The sequence below is a fragment of the Kogia breviceps genome, chromosome 15, assembly GCF_026419965.1.
Source record: "Kogia breviceps isolate mKogBre1 chromosome 15, mKogBre1 haplotype 1, whole genome shotgun sequence".
NCBI classification, from domain to species: domain Eukaryota; kingdom Metazoa; phylum Chordata; class Mammalia; order Artiodactyla; family Physeteridae; genus Kogia; species Kogia breviceps.
This window is the reverse complement of record NC_081324.1, coordinates 84,101,418-84,115,673: the sequence shown is the minus strand read 5'-3', so window position 1 is coordinate 84,115,673 and position 14,256 is coordinate 84,101,418. Positions and strand designations below refer to the sequence as shown.

At 41.7% G+C, this 14,256-nt stretch overlaps 2 protein-coding genes across 4 annotated transcripts in view; both read right to left on the bottom strand.

The window, feature by feature from the left end:
* Nucleotides 1-14,111, bottom strand: part of RFLNA (refilin A) — a 228,940-nt gene extending 214,829 nt beyond the window's left edge. The window contains exon 1 of the mRNA XM_067015142.1: nt 14,028-14,111. The gene's annotated coding sequence lies outside the window, so the exon portion shown is untranslated. The remainder of the gene's footprint in view (nt 1-14,027) is intronic.
* Nucleotides 1-14,117, bottom strand: part of ZNF664 (zinc finger protein 664) — a 32,790-nt gene extending 18,673 nt beyond the window's left edge. Inside the window, exons 1-2 of one of the 3 annotated variants that reach the window (XM_067015139.1) lie at nt 14,028-14,117; nt 140-233 (exon numbers count right to left, since the gene is read on the bottom strand). The gene's annotated coding sequence lies outside the window, so the exon portion shown is untranslated. The remainder of the gene's footprint in view (nt 1-139; nt 234-14,027) is intronic. The other 2 variants (XM_067015138.1, XM_067015141.1) reach the window with 2 other exon arrangements.
* Nucleotides 14,118-14,256: the final 139 nt, after the last annotated feature.

Genomic DNA, 14,256 nt, shown 5'->3' with positions numbered 1-14,256 from the left:
CATGAGACAGGGAGACTTTCTTCCTCACTGAGTTCGAAAGGGAACATGCTTAGAAAAAACTCCAGAGACAGTTTCGGTTTAGAAATAGTTGAGGGCGATTCTCCATCGAGGAAAACGGTCAAACAAGGGGAACACTTACCACAGTGACAGAAGTCAAAACCCCCAAGACATTCCAGAAGAAGAGGCAGAGGCAGGGCCCACAGTGGCTGAAGGGCAACAAAAGCCTCGGGATCCTGCCGGGTTAGAAACATGCAGAGAGAAAAGCAGAAGGTTTGTATTATGGAGAATTTAGGATCACAGAGTTTTTCGAAGAACTGACTATTGTAAATGTGGGGTCCCAGCTCAGAAGATAGGTAGACCCACTTATATTTAGGATTTATATAAAAATATGGAATTCAAGGCCTGTAGGGCCAGAGGATGAGAAAGCCTGAGAAACTCTAGGAAGGAAATTCCAGGCAAGCCTGCACAACTTCCCTTCAAGATATAGGAATTCTAGTATCATAAGTAGCTTCTTGATAGGAACTTTATCCAAACTGAGTTTTAGGTTCACACTGGATACTGAGTAACTGACTCGGATTGGCTGGAACCCTAGAGAGTCTAAAATCAATACTGTTTTTCTCACTTATTTTCCAGGTGAGGGGCTGCTGAAGGAGCAGAGACGAGAGGCAGGGTGAACGAGTTCACACCCTGGTTTTACCACACGCTAGCTGTGCAACCTTCAGCTAAGAGGTTAAGAGAGGGGTTAATGGAGATAATAAAAGGCACACGACCTTGAAAGGTAACATTATAAGGTAGTTTAAGGGTTAAATAAATTAACGCATGACTATTTAAAACAAGTGCCTAGAAACTGTTAAGGGCTCAACGAAGATCAGCTATCATTATCATTATTTTATTTATTCCACCTACTTCCTCCCCTCTCTGCTATGTTCTAAAACTGCTAAGAGTAGTTTGGATATAGATTCCAAGATCTATTTTAAAGTTCGGGGAACATCACTTTTCCTTGGGAAGTGATGACACATTAAGGGAGTCAGGGATCAAACGGCTGCCATGTTAACATTCGGATGCAGCTTTCTCCTAAACTTGGGGAGTCCAGGGAAGGTGCTAAGTTACTATACGTGTCTCTATAGCTCCCCAGAAATCTGGGGGGAAGGAAACATGCAAATAATACGAAGTTGGAGTTAGACAACTCTGCGAACACCCATGTGAAGCAGCTCTATCATTTCAGCAGAGCCCACTAACATGAGAAATGGAGTCCTACAGACTGCCCTGAGTGACCCGGCAACATCTGAGACTGAATCAAATGGGGAGGAAAAGGAAAAAGGAAAATGCTTTCAATATATTTAGGGATTTTAGTTTCTAGGGAACAAAGGGTTGACTCAGAATGAAGGTTGTTAATAGGATATACTTTAAAGGACAGGAATTTCAAATGGTTTTGAGAGGGGGCCAGGTTTTTTCTTCCTTGCTGAATTACACATGCCAATCATGGTGCCTGCAAATCCTACAAATGGGAACGGCCTCAGCTTTAAGGACAGGCCCAGCTGCTGCAGACCATATACCGGCTCCATCTCACCTCACCACAGCGTCTTAGGCTAAGTGCAGACACCTGACCCATGAGCTTAACAGTGACCTCTGCTGTGGCCTGGAATAACAGTAAAAGCTGCAAGAAGTTCTATTCCCAATCTCTCTCTCAGGAATCTAAGCAATATTGAAAATGAGGTGATTAGCCAGGAGAGATGAAGCTGAAAGGTTACTATGTACAAAGGAACTGGAGCAGTCGTGAGCAATCACAGCAAAGCAAAGTCATGGGGAAGAAGAATCTCTAAGGAAGGTAGAGAAAAGATAGATGGGGTAGGAAAAAAGAAAAAAACAGATGGCAGCAAGAGGAAAAAGACACAAGGGAAAGACAGCCGCCTTGAGACCCCACTGTCGATAGGAAGGACTGCTTGTCTCTGAGCTGCCTTAGTTAACGACAGTTTTCTGGCCCAGGTGCATCCTTACGCCATATCCCGTTTCCTAAAATAGAATGGACCTCTGCTCCTTGCAACAGAAAATCGCTAACTAAAAGTTACTTCAGCTCCCACGAGGATGCAGTTTTCCCAGGAGGCAGCTCGGTACCTCCAACAGATTCCTGGCAAGTCCACCCCAGCCAGACGTGCCTAGACATCCCAACAGAACAGGGGTGTCTCATCCCCTAGGCTCCTTCGGCACAGGCCCTAGGGCTTATGAGCATCTCAATGGCCTATGAAAATGTTTGAGACCTGAAAAAAAATATTTACTGGATGTAAAATATGAAAAGAAAATCATAAAATCAAAGTTAATAAATGTTTAATGTCTACAACTAGTCTAATGAAGCTTAACTCACAGTTCTGTATAAGCTAATTTCACATGGGATGTGGGTACATTTTTTTAATACGTTTGATATGTGACACGGTAAAGGCCGCTGAAGATAAGAGTGCTGAGGCCTTCTAAGGACTGCAAACCAGTCCTGCAGAAGGAGACATGCTTGGGTGTAAGCTGGAACCTGCCCACCCTGCCATTTGCAGAAGTTTACACTTAAATATTATGCCTACCACTCAAAACTGAGCAGTCTGAAGTCAGAAATCGACCCTCACCTCCCAGATTTACACATACTGTAATTTTGGTACTCCTGAATTAGGAGTCTGTTATTTTCTCTTAATGTAATATTTAACGAAAATGAAGCCAAACAGTTTCTACTAGCCATCCTATTAGTTTTACCAAAAAGAAGGGAAAACATGTTATTTAGGCTACAAATGGTCCTGTATGTTTGAAGGACATTTGTCAGAATAATAAATCAAAAATTGGTCACATTTACTCTCTCCTTCTGCAAGAGTCCCTACAAATATCAGGAACAGATCCAAACATTCTCTCCCATTTGGCCAGATTCTTAATCTGAGAAAAATAGGAGGTAGTTCAGAAGTTATACAAGATTTAAATCTTACACCTGTAAAAGCAGAAAGGCAAATATAATTCTCTTTCCACAGTCACTGCTGATTAGGGCTCTCACTGGGTGAGCACAGAGAAGCTCACTGTCTGTTCCAGCTACGACCACTGCCCTCTCCCCACCTTCTCTGCTGGCCTTCCCCGAAGACCTCTACACTTCCCGGTCCTGCCCCCCATACACCCACTCCCCCTTCTATACCCCATCCCCATGACACCTCTTCTGCATAACTGTTCCCTGGGAGTTCCCTGGCAGTCCAGTGGTTAGGACACTCTGGGCTTTCACTGCCCAGGGCTCGGGGTCCAATCCTTTGTCAGGGAACTAAGATCCTGCAAGCTGTGTGGTGCAGCCAAACAAAACAGAACAAAACAAACCGAACAAACAAAACCATTCCCCTCCTCAGCAGAGCTCAAGACCAGACCCTCGATCCTGTTTCACTCGTTGACTCTCATTTACACACGCCTCCTCCGTCCCCAGTTCCCTGCACTTTCTCACCTCTCCTGAGGGCTTGCTGAAGGCCCTGACCATTTATTTTATCCCCTCTTTCTAAACACAAGTGTCCGCTACAGGTACATCCTGACTCCATTTTTTTTAGCTCAACCACCTGCTTGGCTTGAATGAGAACCATTTCCACGATGACAATTCCACATTCTCTCATAACAGGAATATTTCCCTATCATCCCACAATGAACTGAAAATCTCTAATTCACCATATCAAGTCCCTATAAAAGGCAACATCTTCCCCCAACAAGTCTCCCAGGCTGGGAGCTTTAAATCCAACTCTCTCCCCCTCCCCACCCCACACATCTTTCTTCTGCTTATTTTCTCCTCTCAGCATTTAAACCAACGCAAAGCCTCCTCCGTCTTAAGGAAAACCCGTATTCAGTCCTATGTCTTCTCTGGCTTCCATGTTCTCTCTCCATTTGCCCACCCAGGCTTCTTCAAGACTTATTTTCTCGACTTCCATAGCGTCACTTCCCATTTACTCCTCCACCCGTCACTACGCCACTGAAGTACCCCCGGCGCGTTCTTCACCTCTCAGGACACTCCCTTCTGAACTCCATTCTCACTGCATACAGTCTTATTCTCAGCCTGCTGGAGACTCCCGTTCCCCCCGAAGCACCAGTTCTCCCGTGGGTTCCCCCTCGGCTCTCGCTGCTCCCCACCTACAGCCCCACAGGTCAGCCATCCAGTCCACGCGTTCTCAACTCGGGCTGTGAAGAGCACCCTTTGTAGGAGTTGTGTTTTAACCATGCAGAACGCCTGCAGAGGGCGCTCAAACACTTGCTCAGAAATCTTCAGGGCCATTTACACGACAGCATTAGAACCTGAAACGAATTTCACAGTGGATTACTACCTCTAACTCGTTGCTAAGCAGCATGAAGATTTGTACAACCTGCTTTCTGCAGGTTCCCTGATCCTAATTGTGAGTCTGGGGGCTTATCACAAGGTCCTAATCCTACCACAATATAGAGATAAAGCAATGTTACTGCATATTGGTTAACTAAAAACCTGACATGTTTGCTGGCCAATGCCAAGTATTTTGAATCATTGAAATATTCTTAAATCCTATCAAGCTTAATCCTACACGTTTGACATGCACATCTAAAAATAATTTTGAAAGCCAGAGGGACATAATGGGGTTTACTCTGAAGGAAAGGGGTTCAGATTATTTTTATGAATTGTTTTATCATTTACCTAAGAGGCAAATGAATTGTTTTATCATTTACCTAACCTCTTTGGGAAAAGCGTTTGCTCTGGCTGTCACAATACTGTGGAAGGCACTGCAAAATAAGATGTGGAAATAAGCTATGATTATTTTATGAACTTGCAGTTTATGAAAAATAAATGAGCTCTAGAATAGCTTACTGAATTTCTTTTATCAGGTAACACAAGAGACGATGCATATTCTAGAGTTAGAATAAAGCTGTAGAAAAGCAACACAAATGACTGCTTTTTAAAATCAGACTTTGAATTCTTCTGATACAACACCGAAGTTAAACTTCATTTTTTTGGAAATCTCCCTTCTTCCAACTTCTGTCCACGTGAGTATCTACCATAGCCACTGGCTATCCGTCTTGCAGTTCTCCCAATTTGGATTAGCTGTGGTAATTCTTTAAACGTAGGCTAAACACTTTGATTTGCCCAATCTAGTTTCACTCCTTATCCCTTTATCACATCTGTGAACATTTACAACTACTGCCCCTGCCAGTTCTGGGAACTTCCTCCTCAGCTGCCAGGACCCGCCCTCTCCTGAGCCCCTCCTCTGCACTCACCGCCTGGCGAATCTGTCCCTGTAGGCCCTGCAACAGTGAACCCAATCAGCTGGGCTGAACCAATCAGATGCTCTTCCCTGAGAGTTTAGACTTGGGAGGTGGAAAGTCTGGGTCTATAAAGTGAACTGGCAGGGACAGTGACTCGGGAGGGACAAAGGCAGAGAGAGCAGCTGCACTGATTCCTATCGACGTTCCAGCCACCACTGGGTCTCAGCCAAGAAACAGCCTTGGATGCTGTGGTAGCCTCCTGAGAAATCCCCCTTCACTTAAGCCATTTCACATGCATTTTCTTTCTTTTAACCAAATGTTCTGTAAGACATCCTCCTCGTCTCTAATGACTTCTTCTGAGAACTTAAAGGTCTCCCCTACCTTCTCCTTGATGGGTCATATGCCCCAGCCCTGTTCTGGGCTCCTCCTCACTCTGGTCTACACAATCTCACCCATCCACGGTTTCCATGCCAGCTGTGTGGTGAGGACACTGTGAATGATTCTCCAACCTCTATCTATACTTCTGCTACAGCCTGAATGTTTGTGTCCCCTAACTCCAGTGTGACGGTGTTAGGAGGTGGGGCCTTCAGGAGGTGATTAGGTCATGTGGGTGGAGTCCTCACGATGGGACGAGTGTCTTTATAAAAGAGACCCCAGAGAACTCCCTCACCCCTCTGCCACGTGAGGACACAGCGAGAAGATGGCATCTATGAACCAGGAAGCAGGACCTCATCAGACACTCAATTTACTGGCACCTTGATCTTGGACTTCCCAGCCTCCAGACTGTGAAAAATAAATACTTGTTGTTGTAGCCACCCAGTCTACGGTATTTTGTCACAGCAGCCCAAATGGACTAGGACAACTTCTAATGGCCAGGTGGGCACCTGCGGACGGATGCAGACCTAGGGCACCCCCTTGCCTATGTCCTGGCCCACCTCTGTGTGCAACCACCAGTTTGGAAACATCCACAGAAATCACTCCAATTATTCAGCAGCACCGACAACAGGATGACTGACTATAGGACCACCACCTGCTGAAAGAGTTAGAGTCTAGCCCCAAAGGCAATCACAGTCTGACCCAAAGTCAGGGTCATGCAGTCTTAATTCCATACAAAAGTCATCAACAGCCCAGTCTAAGCTAGACAGATGCACAGCACTCATTCATTCATATAACAAGGCATGTATGTGCATAAAGTCATTCTTTGCAAATTCTCTCAGGAAGACCCTACATGTCCTACAATACACTCTGCACGTCCAAACTCAATCTGTCATCTCTTCACCAAAGCCAACTCTGTTCTCAACTATAGTAAATGGGTCCACTAGTCTCTCAATTGCCTAAGTCAGAAACCTGGTTACCATCAACCCTCCTCCCGCTCACAAAGATCTGTCACTCTATCTCCTCAATTCCTCCTGAATTTATCCACCCACCTCACCTACATTCAGCTGTCATTTAGGCCACCATCTTCCCCTGGAACACTACAAGGCCTCCAGGCTTGCCTTCCTCTAATCCATTATCCACTGTAATGTAATCTTCCTAAAATGCAAAATGGATTGTTTATTACCCCGCTTAAAGTTTTTCAATGGGTTCCATTAATTCTCGTGTAATTTCCAAATATATTCATATGGCATATATGTTTTTTTTGTTTCTTTGTCTTTGGCCATGCAGCATGCTGGATCTTAGTTCCCCAATCAGGGATCGAACCCGTAGCCCCCAGAACTGGGAGCACAGAGTCTTAACCACTGGACCGCCAGGGAAGTCCCAGGCTTCTAAACTCTGATCGGTGTTAGCTACTATTTACCTCTCCTGGTTCACCTCTCACAGCTGCTCACTCCAATTCTAGCTCCAGTCAAACCAAACTTCTTCAGACTCGCCAGGTTTTGTCTGCTTCTAGGCCTCAACCACTCCCCGCACCCCCACCCCGCAACGCTCCTTTGAACTCTGGGCCCTCACACTTGCTGTTCCCGCCATTTACCTTCGGAGCTCACCTTCTCTAGAAAGCCTCCCCTGACTTGCACCCCTACCCTCAAATCTGGATTATGTAGGATACCTTCTTATGTGCCCCCAGGGCCCTTCCATGTCCGCAACGTTATCTCCACTATCACACTTCCTCGGCTTGGTCCTCCACTAAGCCACGTGCCACTCCACGTCCCCAGAACCTACTGCAGGTCCACAGTTAGCCCCTGGCAAGGGAACAAACGCACATACCTTTGGGATAACCCCTCCAGCCTCACCTACACTGCATACCCCGAGGTACCCTGAGCTCCACGCTGCCGAGTCACTTGCAGGCCCCGCATAATCATCAGGCTCTCAATGCTTCTGCCCTTGGTCCAGCTGGCTAAGTCCTACTCATCCTGACTCAGTTAAATGCAACTTGCTCTGTGACTGGATCTGTGTGCTAGGAACACAAAGAGTTAACAAGAGTCAAACTAGGAAATTCCACGGCCCATGTTTTAAGTTTCTGCATTTATTCTACAGTTACAAGAAATGAGAACTATTTATATTCTGCATATTGCTAAGAAGCAATTTTCCTCCAAAAGTTGGAAGCGACAAAATTCATTCAAACTTACTCCAAATGTATCACTCAAAAAATGTTTAGATATTAGTTTTTAGAGAACATTTTAGAGGACACTTTAATATATAAGACAGATCTATTTTTTTAAAGGGCACATATCTATTAACCATGCAGCTAACACATGTTCTAGATATGATGTACTTTTTGTGTGTGTGTGGTACACGGGCCTCTCACCATTGTGGCCTTTCCTGTTGCGGAGCACAGGCTCCGGACGCGCAGGCTCAGCGGCCATGGCTCACGGGCTTAGCCGCTCTGCGGCATGTGGGATCTTCCCGGACTGGGGCATGAACCCGTGTCCCCTGCATCAGCAGGCGGACTCTCAACCACTGCACCACCAGAGAAGCCCATGATGTACTTTTTAAAAGTAAATGTTCCAAAATAAATGAAATAACAAATTATAGATGTAATAACATATAATCCTGGAAAATAAAAAAAGTAAAAATTTAAAAATCATCCAACATCCTACTACCCAAAATCCACAACTTTTAAGATTTTCATTTAATTTCTTCTAGACATTTTTCCATCATAGGTTTTTGTGGAGGGTTGTTGCGACTTCTGTTTAACTAAGTTTTAATCATATCACGTATGCAATTTTGCATCCTGATTTTCCTTCAACATTGTCATAAGCACTTTAATACATTTTCTTCATAAATATTTTAACGGCCAGTAATATATTATCCAGTGGATGTACCATAACTTAACCCTTAAAATTATAGGAAATGCACCCTTAAAAATAATTCCACGATACGTATCTTTTGTATGTAAAGCCTCTCTGTATTTAAAAATATTCCTTTGATGGCTCCTAGGTGGTTGCTACATCAAGGAATATTACTTTTAAGGCTCTTGATACATATGTCTAACGTAATGTAACAGTGTGACATTTTTGCTACATCCTCGTAAGTCATAGGTCTTAAAATTTTTTAGCCTAAATTTAGGCCTTTATTAAGTGAGAAATGGTAAAATCTTCATTACAAAGTAAATGATCACTGTAAAAAAAACCTGCAACAATCCAAAACATTGTGAAATAAATATAAAATCAGTCCCAGAAATAAAAATTCAGTCTCCCCTATTCTCTTTCCCTCAAAAGTAGTCACATATCTTTCTAGATCTGTCTCTATTTTTATTCAGAACACACACACACACACACACACAACCACACAATTTTGTTTTGTATCTTACAAAAAAATGGAATTAAACCTGCTCAAAAATATATTCTAGACATCTATCCAGGCTATGTCAATACATACAAATCTACCTTTCTTTTAAAAAGCTACATAACATTCCATAGTGTACAGGCACCAAATTTTGTGTTCATCTTCAGCTTTTCCTCATTCTAAGTGATGCTGCAACAGACTTCATTCAAACTAACTTGTATCTTCTTATTAGAATATCATCAATTCCTTGAACTGTATCTGCTAGATAAAAGCATATGGGTGTTCTTAAAATTTTGACAGGTTTGAGCAAACTGTCATCTGGAAAGGCTGAATCAATTTTATGTTCCCAAGAATATATGAGGTACCTTTTTCTCTACATCCTTGGGCAGCTTTTAAATTTTAGCTGGAGAGCCACCCCCTCAAAAAAAAAAAACTGTTTTAATTTCCATTCCCCTAATCACAAGTGAGGTTGAATTTCCCGTCATTGCTTTGATATTTTCATTTCTCTCAGAACTATTCATCTCCTCCATTCATTTCTTAATTGTGTCAATTCTAGTATCCTTTGTTATACATGTTACCAAAACTTTTTCCCCAGTCTGTCACCTTGTGATGTTCTTCTGTCGCACAGAAATATCAGCTTTGATGATGTTCCAACTTATCATCCTTTTATGATTTGGGGCCTTGGTCTTACCTAAATGGTCTACCCCAAAACATCTTTCCCAACATAATACATCCTCCAACATAATAAATTCTCTTGTATTTTCTTCTAGTACTTTTATAGGTGTTTTTGTCTTTGAGTTAGCTCTTTAATTCAAATAAAAGTCATTTTTGAATATGGGGAAGTAGAATCTTTCTTTCCAAATAGTCATTTTTCCCTATACAATGCATCAGACAACCATTGCCCAACCGTTTCAAAATACCAACTTTATTATATAATAAATTCCGATATATACATATATGGGTCTGTTACTGGATTCTACTTGTCCATGTACCAACTTGTCTATTCTTGTGCTCACCATTTACATTACTGTACCATTACAGTATGTTTTGATATCTGGCATAGCAAATCGTTCATCACTATTTTTCCGCTTGAAAAATTTCTTGGCCACTCTAGCACATTTAGTCCTCTGGACAAATTTTAGAAGCAATTTATCAAGTGTCCAAAAATAAGTCTCACTGGGATTTTAACTGGAATAACACTGAAGTTACAGTTTAATTTGTAGAGTATTGCAATCTTTACAAAGATGCCGTCCCTTCCAGAAACATGTAATGTCTGCCCATTTATTTAGGCTAGCTTTTAAATTCTTCAGGTAAAGTTTTTCACTTTTTTCATAAAGCTCTTGTACATTTGTGTTTTACTCTTAAATGTGTTCTGGTTTTGTTGCTACTGAGAATAGAATTTTACTTTTCTATAGGAGTAATTACCAATTATTTGATTATGAGTGAGATTACACATCTTTCCAACTGTTGGACAAATTATATTTCTATCCAGTGAACTATCCACATCCTGCAACCACGTGTGGATTTTCATGATTTTCCTCATAGATTTGTATGAGTTCTTTGCATGTTGAAAATATTAACTCTTCACTTATATTTGTCATAAATGTTGTTCTACTATGTGGTTTAGTTTTTGATCCTAGGGTTTTGTTTTCTCTTTCTTCTTAAAGAAGTTTTAAATGGGTATATAGTCTAATACACTGACTTTAACTAGCAACAAATTTGAGTGCCCCATAGGTGCGAAGACCGGTAACTCTCTCTCTCACAACAGCTGCACGGTGGGTATTATTTTCCTCACTTAAAATAATCCAGTTCAAGTCTATCTGACTGCAAAGCCTGTGCTCTGTCCACCTCAGCGTGCATAACTCCTTTTTCCAGATGTTTAATATTTACTTCCATATCTTCTTCCTGATTTGAAGGGCATTCATGATGGTTTGTCATTTACTACATTCCCATATACAGTTTATCTCTGGGGTGCTGAATAGGTTCCAGTGACCTGTACAGAACAAACATGATTCTACAGTATGTTTAAACAATCAGATAGGGTTTGTCCCACCTCGTTACTCACTGTTCTGTTCAGTTCACCCCAAAAAGGGCATTTCTATAACGTTTAAACATCACATCCAGGAATACGGCCTGTCCTTCTGTTTAAGACATTCTGTCTTATCTTTCAGGATATTTTCTGGTCTCCTCCAGGCAGACCGCACTCGTCTCGATGAGGCTGCGCTTACCTGTTTCTTGTTTTCTGCTGCACTGTGCTCAGAGCCTGCTGTTTTGGCTGTTTTTCCAGGTTATTTTTAGTATTCAGAAAGCTATGAATTTTATATACACATTGTGCACCCACTCACTTTCTCAATTTTTTTGTCTAATGTTTTTTCTGTTATTCTCATTTTTTTAAGCCAATAGCATCTACAAATATTTCCCTTCTTTGCATTTTAAAGCCTCACCTCAGTCTTATTTCATGTATTCCTGCTTTGACAAAACTTACCAAAAACATGTTAAATATCCCAAATTTTAATTTGACTCTGATACTTTTCTGTTATGCATAGTATGAATTATTAGTTTAACATATGTGTGCCTTTCGCATAAAAAAGTGCATTTTTATGCCTACTTTTTAGAAATAAAGAATTATTTATTTTTAAAATCAAATAACCTATCTTGACTTAGTTTAGCTGGTACTTTGAAGTCAACGTGAACTGGAAGGGAAAGACCACCTCTCTTCTAGAAAGGCCTCTGAAATGGCCTACCTGGTCTCCCCCACTTCGATTCTCCACCCCTACATTCTGCACGCAGCTGCTGGAGTGGTTGTTTAAACATGCAAATCTGATTATGTCACTCCCCTACTTAAAACCCAACCCTTGTAATGGTTTCCCATTTCACTCGGGGTGAAATAAAACATCCTTAACCTGCCCTACAAGACCCTACACGATCTGGCCCCTGCCTAGACACACTTGCCCCTCACCCACCGTAATCTATCCACACGTCATTCCTTCAGTTCCCGGAATGGGCAAAGCTTCCCCCGTTCTGGGCCTTCCTACAGGCTGTTCCCCTGGAAAATTATCCCCCATCTCAATCTACACTGACGCCTACTCACCCTTCAGATCTCAGCTCAAATCTTATTTTTGCAAAAAAGTCTTTCCTGGGCCCTCTTGCTGCAATCTAAAATTTGGTCCCCTTTTTATACTCTCTCATAGCCAATGCTACTTCACTTTCATAGCAGATACCAGTCTATGATTTTACATGCAGCTGCGTGACTGTGTTTAGTTTCTGATCTCCTCTCCCCCCGTAGATCAATTACAAGAGAACAGGGTCAAGATGATTTTGCTGGCCACACTCACTACAAACATTCATGCATATCTGAATGAAAGAAAAACACCTACGAAGCCCCTAATGGTATCTCTTACATCTTAAAACGATACCTATCACATTATTCAATAAATATTTACTGTTAAAACTCTGATACTGCCTGCAAACTCCGTTAAGAATCCATTTTACTCAAAGGACATAAAAACTAACCTGAATCTGCTGCTGCTTCAGAAAAACACATACACAAATTTACATCGCTAGGAAGTAAGTTCTGTTTACATATTATGAGACTTTTATATAGTATTCAAGTTTCTGATACTTTATTCACAGGCAACTAATTTTTACGCCTTATTTTTTAAGGTATGTAAAGCACTATGAAAAATGTGCTTTGCAAAATCTAATGTATTAACAGTACTTGGTAAAAATATAGCAAAATCAGAAATTAAACAGCATTCAAAGTTGGCTATCTGTAGTATTCTGTAATACACATATCTGATCAAAAAAGAAAATATAAATTATATTGCAAATTAAAAATTCCTTCAGATCACAAAGGCCAATAAAATCAACATTATATACCACTTTACACTCTACAAAGACTTCCACGTACATCATATGACTGAACTTGGTGGAAGAGATAGAGCAGGTATTATAACCATTTGTAGAAAAGAAAACTGAGGCTTAGAGTAATTAAATGTCCTCCCCAAGGTCACAGGACTTGAAAGTAGCAGAGTCACAATTACAACGGGGGTAGGGGTGGAGGCTCCCACATGTAAATTTCTGAACCAAAGAGAACGTCCATCATAAAAGCTCAGGCTATGTAATTAGTGTAGATTTGTGCTCCCTTCACTAAAATTTCATTTCACTAGAGAACGACAACCAAAAAAGCTGTTTAAGTATAAAGTTAAAACATCAATTGCCATCAACCCAGGAAATGGCTAAATAAACTATGGTGTACTCAAACTACGGAACATGATGCAGCAGTTCTGCAAAATGAGTGAATGCATCATATGCTAAAACTGAAAGCTAGGGTACACTTGTACTTGTTAAAACAGTCAAAAATAATACAAGTACACACATTTTTTAAATCGTAAAAACATTTTTAAAGATCTAGAAGGATACACACCAAACATAATAGTTGTTATCTCTGCGGACAGAGGTTTGTAGTCAAAGACTTTAGCCCATCTCTGTGATGTTTTAATTTTTACAAAGAAAATGCTTTACTTTGCTAATTTAAAACTAAATTTTAAAATTTAAATTAACCTGTGGATTGAACAAGAAGGTCATTTTTCTGTTCTAAAAAGCTGTGCATCTATCAAGGAAGTAGGGCCCCTCCCCCCCAAAAAAGGACAAAATATAGAAACAAAAACAGTTTGATCCTTATAAAACAACAAACTATCACAAAACGTTCCTTTAAAAAAAAAAACAATAGCTCAGAATTTTAAAAAAACATCTAGTCTCCTTTGTTGCAATAAGACAACCAATCAACTATCAACTAGAAAAGTCCGGAACAGGCTCCTCCTAGAGAGATTTAGTTGTTAGAGTTCGGCAAGGAAGGTTTCACAAAGGAGCTGAGTTTTGAGGGAAATGAGAGGTGACTTGGCAGAGAGATGCGGGAAGATTAAGCCAGATGGGGAAATGTCTGGGAGGTGGATATGTTGAGTTAATCAGAAGCAGGGCACAGGGAGAAAACTGGAGTAAAGTCCTGAAAGAGGAGAGGAGGTTCCTTTGGATGTGGGAGGTGAGAGGGAGCTCGACGGCGCTGCCATCCAGTTTACCTGGGTGAGAATCCGGCCCTTGTTATGGTCAAACAATGGAGGCGTCCAGCGGCAGCAGCGATCTGCGCTGGGTGCCGGGAGGGTTCCTCATCACCTGAGTAGGATGCTCGGCTGGCTCTGCTGGGACGCGAGGCGCTCTAAAAAAAAACACATCACATCATGCAGCCAAGCTTCTCCGCGGCACAGCCTGGCTCCCTGATCCCACGGCGCGGCCATTACCGCCTCTCCG